This window comes from Apodemus sylvaticus, chromosome 12, assembly GCF_947179515.1.
Source record: "Apodemus sylvaticus chromosome 12, mApoSyl1.1, whole genome shotgun sequence".
Classification (NCBI taxonomy): domain Eukaryota; kingdom Metazoa; phylum Chordata; class Mammalia; order Rodentia; family Muridae; genus Apodemus; species Apodemus sylvaticus.
Genome location: NC_067483.1, coordinates 8,065,895 through 8,072,728, shown reverse-complemented (window position 1 = coordinate 8,072,728; position 6,834 = coordinate 8,065,895). Strand labels below are relative to the sequence as shown.

The following is a 6,834-nucleotide window of genomic DNA, read 5'->3' as shown; positions in this document are numbered from 1 at the left end:
TGAAGCTTCCAGGTCATTACTCACTTAATTTTTGTTTGTATATATTTCAAATCTATGGTGTTTTCTTGAATAGGGTCTGGCTAGCAAGGAATGGCATGTAACCACCCCTTAGAGAGACAATTCAAATGGAGGAAAGTCATTATAGATAAAGGGTTTTTAATTGATAGCATGAAATATCTAGTTCAGTTATTGTCTCCCTAATATAAGATAAATTATTTAAACTATTTTCATATGTATATATTTTACTAGTTTCTATTTTAGTAAGTTTCTTTAAGGTTTTCAAAGACTTTTAATGTTAATTACCTTTTTCCATCTTCCTTCCTCCACCTTTTCTTTACATTCCCCACTCCCTTGAGTGCAGGATACACTTTAATGAAGATCACATGATTTTATTCATTTAAGAAAACATGGAAATCCTAAACTTACTATGTGCTATTCTGTTGCTACACCCTGACAAAAGCAACTTAGAAGACAAGGGCTTATTTCATCTCATAATCTCACTATACAATCCATCATAGCATTCTTATGGCAAGAGTTTCAGACAGCTGTTCATAGTACACCCAGAATTAAAAGCCTACATAAATAAATTAATATTTCCATGTTATTACTCACGTGGATTTTATCATCATCATATATGTCAAAATATCTTGACTAGATAATACCCCTACCCATAATGTATGGCTTATTAAAACAGAAAACCAAAATTAATATTATATTATATACAGTAAGCTTGTGTTACCATATACAATGGTGACACACTTTTACATTTCCTACAACCCCTTTTAATGCATACTTACATGTTTCTATAAATCATAATAAATAAAATACTTAATAATTATTATTGTAATATATATGTTAAATATAGTATTAAAAATATTCAACTCAGTTCTACAAACTTCAAGAATAATTTAGAACATAAAAACCAAGTTTTTTCCTTTCACTAGGAGATTTCAATAAGCAAAATATACTTTTTTTACACTTAGAGTTCATGTTCTTTTCTGCCTGTCCCCGGTTGCCAAGGAACGATGCACTGAAAACACAGGTATATGCACCATGCATTGCATTTTCACATATGTCTTGGGGATTGAACTCCTGGTCTCATGCTACATAGGGACTCATCTGTTTACTCCTTTAATACTTTTTACATTACTGAATGAAATATACCCTTTATATCACAGAAAAGTGAAGAGAAGGAATATACAAATGATATACATATATGCACGCATGAGAACACAGGAAATTTTAAAAGGAGAATTTAAAAATTCATTTGTGTTAATCTTGTAACTGTGTACTTCTATGTTTATGTTCATATGCAGGCAAAGCCTGTAGAACCACACAGAGAGAGTAAGATTTTCCTAAAGCTGCAGTCACAGGTGTTCTGAAGTGCAAAACATGGGTTCTTGGCAAATGAATTTGGGTCCTCTGGAAGAGAGTATATGTAGTAGCTGGTGATTCAGCTCTCCAATCAATGAAAATAGGGATTTAGTTTGAAGCTACCAAAACAAATCATGGACGAAGGGTAAAGAACCAAGATTATTCTATTCCTGAATTATGATAGCCCTAAATCAGAAGTCTAAATCAGATCACAGAGAAAAATATCATCATATGCCTTTGCTGAATCTCGAAGTATAATCTAAATGACTTAAATATTCTTAAACTTTCAACAAACTCAATGCCACAATAATGCTTCAATTATTTCTTTTCAGAATAGCCAATTAATCCTAATGAGTTTGTTACTAATATTAAAGAACAAACTCATGTATTAAATAGCACTAATTAATAAAATTTTAAAAATATTTGTATGGTACAGAACTGTATAACTAACACTTTGGGATTTTTCTGTTTTGTATTTTTGTTTGACACAAAGTTTCTTTGTGAGACCCTGGCTGCCCTGGAATTCACTGTGTTGGACAGACTAAACTCAATCTCATAGATCCACTTGCTACTACTCCCTGAATGCCAGGATTAAATGTGTGTATCACTACCACTACCCAATTGATATATTTCTTTTTAAAGATTTATTATTGTTTATAAGGGTGTTTGTAATTATATGTATGTACACACATGAGCATGTTTCATAGAGGACAGAAGAGGGCAACTAACTCCTGTAGCAAGAGGTACAGGTGGTGTGAGCTGTTGTGTGGATCCTGGAAACTGAATTCTGGTCCTCTGCAATAGCAGCATGTGTTCTCAACTGTTGAGCTATCTACCCAGCTCCCAAAGTGGAGGTGTCACTATTCACAGAATATGAGGAAAAGGTGTCTAATGATGGTTCTTCTGTAGCTTCCTCTTTCTCTGATTCCCTCCAGAATCTGGAAATATTACTTTTCTGCATCTTATGTTTTCACTCGTGATCTAGTTTCCTTATTTGTTCAGTGCCTAAGCTCATTAATATAGATAAAGGGAGCTTTAAAGTACTTAGTAGTAAATGTTCCTGAGGTTTAAAGGAACATGTATCTTTTGGAATAAGTAGACCTGCCAACAAAAAAATAATATATTGAATAATAAAATGTTCACATTGCCCAGTATCTTTCATAACTCTAAATTTATTTATAGATTTAGACTTTCAAATCATCTTCAGTGTGTCTATGCTTTATTGTGTACAAGAGAACCCAGAGGGAAAATTCATTTTAATCTAATTTAAAAATCTCAGAACTAAATCTCAGAGCATCCTCCATGGTAAACATTGGAAAGACAGATGGCTACACCAAAAAAAAACTGTTTACAATGGTGTTAGCTTGCTGATTTCATTCCTCACAACACCATTTTTTTCACTGAAAAAATATTCTAAAGAATCTAGTAATGTGAAGGGAAAAGTTAAAATTCTTTCTAAAAATTATCATTATTGGTATCTGTACGTAAGGTGGTAGTATGTACAAAAATGCATGCATGTATGTGTGTTTGCACTTTCTAGTCAAAATTTGATATTAGTTGTCTTCCTAAACCCATCTGCATGTTATTCCTTTTTTAAATAAAATCTATTCACATAACACATCATTATATGTTGATTTTAAAAGAAAAAGGTAGAGCTGATAGCTGGTCATCAAGAGGGAGCACAGTGCTGGTCAGCAGCCAAGCCCAAGGTTTCAGTTCAGGAAGGACTTTACCTGCTTCCCAGAGATGTCTTCCACCTGTCTCAGGCCCTCCAGTTGACTAAAGGGGCCATGGAGTTCCCTCCAGCCCACCATAAACTAGGCCGTCTTCTGGCCAATATAACACAAGGTGCCCAGATCCAGAGATGAACCTTCATTCAGAAGATCCAATATTTGGTTTTGCTATGTGGTGGTAACTCTGGGCTAATCTGTAGCTTCTATCAGTCTTCAGTCTTTCCCACAGCCTCTGCCATATGCGATGGCATCATTTTGTGGTATCTCTTCAGAATGTAAACTTCCTCAAGCTTGTGTTTGAGGATTCTGCCTCCTTCTTTTTTTTTAATTTATTGATATATTTATTTACATTTCAAATGATTTCCCCTTTTCTGGACCCCTACTCCCCGAAAGTCCCATCAGTCCCCTTCCCTCCCCCTGTTTTCCCACCCAACCTTCCCACTTCCCTGTTCTGATTTTGCTCTATACTGCTTCACTGAGTCTTTTCAGAACAAGGGGCCACTCCTCCGTTCTTCTTATACCTCATTTGATGTGTGGATTATGTTTTGGGTATTCCAGTTTTCTAGGTTAATATCCACTTATTAGTGAGTGCATACCATGATTCATCTGCCTCCTTCTTAATCCATTGCAGGTGCATCACCAGTTTTTTTCAAGGGCTTTGCTACTGACCTTGTACAAGTGGAAGGCAGCTGGGAATAATGAAAGTGTTGTTTTTCCCCCTTTGTATCTAGCATCTCCTAATCCAGCACCTTGGCCTCCAGTTGTTTCTGCTTCATGTTAAACCTCTCAATTTCCAAGTTCTTTTTTTTTCCCCACTGTCTTAATGAGTATCATTCTCTCTTGCTTTAGGGTATTCAGTACAGGTGTGCCTCCAGTTGCCTTGGGATCCCAGCATATGATACAAACTCAGTAGCCTCTCCAACATGGCTGGCTCCACATTGCTTAGTTTCCATAAGAGGCTTAGTTTCTGGAGGCAGTTGCTGCCTACAATTAGGGTGCCCAGCTGATTCTTCATCAAGACCTTTGGCTTTCTTTGCCTTTGATGGGCCTAGAATTCTTTCTGCCACAGCTTAATAGGTACCTAGTCATGAGGCTGTAGAGTCCCACTGGTGAAAGGCCACTTAATCAGCTCCTTGGACTTAGCAGTGAAGTTCCATGCTCAGATTGATTGCAAGTTAAAGCATCTTTCAGAAGCAATGCTGGCAATAATGATGCTAGGAGCTCAGCCTCCCAGAGAGTCCAGCAATAGGCAAATGAGCTTCTGTCACAGTATAGTATAGGAGAGAGGCCTTAATATAACAAATCCTCCACTTTGCCCAGTATGAAAAGCAGGTGTTGATGGATCCACTCTCTTTGAGTCCAGTGCCCTGGTTCCCTTGTGGTTGTCCTCTGAACCAAGCAAATTAAAGTTTTCATTTCCACTGGTGAAACAGAATCAATTGTTCACAGTGATCCAACTTGACCAAGAGCACTGAATGGTATTGAATGATATTGGAAGAGCACTACTTAAGCATGGTCACTCCTACAAATTGATTTTTACAGGCTGGCAGGAAATGCTGCTGGAAGTCAGAGAAGCAAGTGGTGGGATTCTCTGTGAGACCAGGAACAAGGATGTTCCCTCAACAGTCTTCTCTTATCTCTAGTTCTCCTGATACAGGATCCAAGAGGCCTAATACCTTTTCCTGGTAGACCTATAAAGAGGACATTGCAACAGAAATGTACCATGACATCCTTCAGCACTTTCTTCCCTTGCTATCTGCAGGAGGTCTGTGAGAGCCTAAGGAATCACTTCATATTGTTCTGGGCTACCCAGAATTGTATGTGTCTTTCTTGCCTCAGTAGTCACATATGTGAACACTGATATTTTGCCCTTCCTGCAACTGCCAAAGGATAGGTTGTACTGAACCTACATACATGTCCCACTGAGTGTTCTTCTCTCCATAAAAGACATCAAACTGATTTTTGAGAGTTTCCTAGTATTTCCACCAGGTGGCCACCTCAACAGAGCAGCTTTCTTTCTTTTTTTTTTTTTTTCTGTTTTTTTTTATTCGATATATTTTTTATTTACATTTCAAATGATTTCCCCACTCCCAAAGAGTCCCGTAAGCCCCCTTCTCTCCCCCTGTCCTCCCACCCACCCCTTCCCACTTCCCCTTTCTGGTTTTGCTGAATACTGCTTCATTGAGTCTTTCCAGAACAAGGGGCCACTCTTCCTTTCTTCTTGTACCTCATTTGATGTGTGGATTATGTTTTGGGTAATCTAGGTTTCTAGGTTAATATCCACTTATTAGTGAGTGCATACCATGATTCACCTTTTGAGTCTGGGTTACCTCACTCAGTACGATGTTCACAGAACACCAATAGCGTATGCTCTAAGAGCAAGAATTGACAAATGGGACCTCATAAAACTGCAAAGTTTCTGTAAGGCAAAGGACACCATCAAGAGGACAAATCGGCAACCAACAAATTGGGAAAAGATCTTCACCAATCCTACATCAGATAGAGGGCTAATATCCAATATATATAAAGAACTCAAGAAGTTAGATTCCAGAAAACCAAACAACCCTATTAAAAAATGGGGTACAGAGTTAAACAAAGAATTCTCACCTGAAGAACTTCGGATGGCGGAGAAGCATCTTAAAAAATGCTGAACATCATTAGTCATTAAGGAAATGTAAATCAAAATAACCCTGAGATTTCACCTTACACCAGTCAGAATGGCTAAGATTAAAAATTCAGGAGATAGCAGGTGTTGGAGAGGGTGTGGAGAAAGAGGAACACTCCTCCACTGCTGGTGGGGTTGCAAATTGGTACAACCACTCTGGAAATCAGTCTGGCGGTTCCTCCGAAAACTGGGCACCTCACTTCCAGAAGATCCTGCTATACCACTCCTGGGCATATACCCAGAGGATTCCCCACCATGTAATAAGGATACATGCTCTACTATGTTCATAGCAGCCCTATTTATAATTGCCAGGTGTTGGAAAGAACCCAGGTATCCCTCAACAGAAGAGTGGATGCAAAAAATGTGGTATATCTACACAATGGAGTACTATTCAGCCATTAGAAACAACGAATTCATGAAATTCTTAGGTAAATGGATGGAGCTACAGAGCAGCTTTCTATGCCTTGTATACAAGGGGATCCTTTTGCTTCTGTTTCTTCATCCATAAATGGGTACAGTCATACAGCCACTTGAGCTGAATATGGGTTCCAGGCAACCCCTACCTTGCTTAGACAGCTTCCATCTCCTGGGATAGCTACCACTATCTCTGGTAGCTGCAACCTCCCCTTAACAACAACACTCATATTCCTCCCTTCTTTGAGCCAATTCTCTCTTTTGAATTCCTTCTACTTTTACACACATATTAATTTATTTTATATATATCTGTCAGTGTCTGGATACATATGTGTGTGCCTTCTATGTCCCTAGTGGCTGTGATTGTGAGCTGCTTCATATTAGTACTGGGAACCCATGCTGAGTCCTCTACAAAAGCAGCCAGTATTTGCTTTAAGTGTGGTCTCTTTAGTCTCATACATTTGACTTTTGAAATTTTGAAGCAGTGTTTTCCACTGAACCGGAAGCCCAGTAATTCATCTAGACAGCCTGGCTAGTAAATTCCAATAAACTCAGGTTTTGCCTCCTCAGCATTCAAATTACAAGTGTTTCCCACTATGTCCACTATCTATATGGATTCTGAGAGACTGATTTCATATACTCATGCTT

The 6,834-nt window shown here is 38.1% G+C and overlaps 1 pseudogene; it reads right to left on the bottom strand.

The window, feature by feature from the left end:
* Positions 1–3,043: 3,043 nt before the first annotated feature.
* Positions 3,044–6,416, bottom strand: LOC127697743 (kinesin-like protein KIF22; annotated as a pseudogene).
* Between the last annotated feature and the right edge of the window lie 418 nt (positions 6,417–6,834).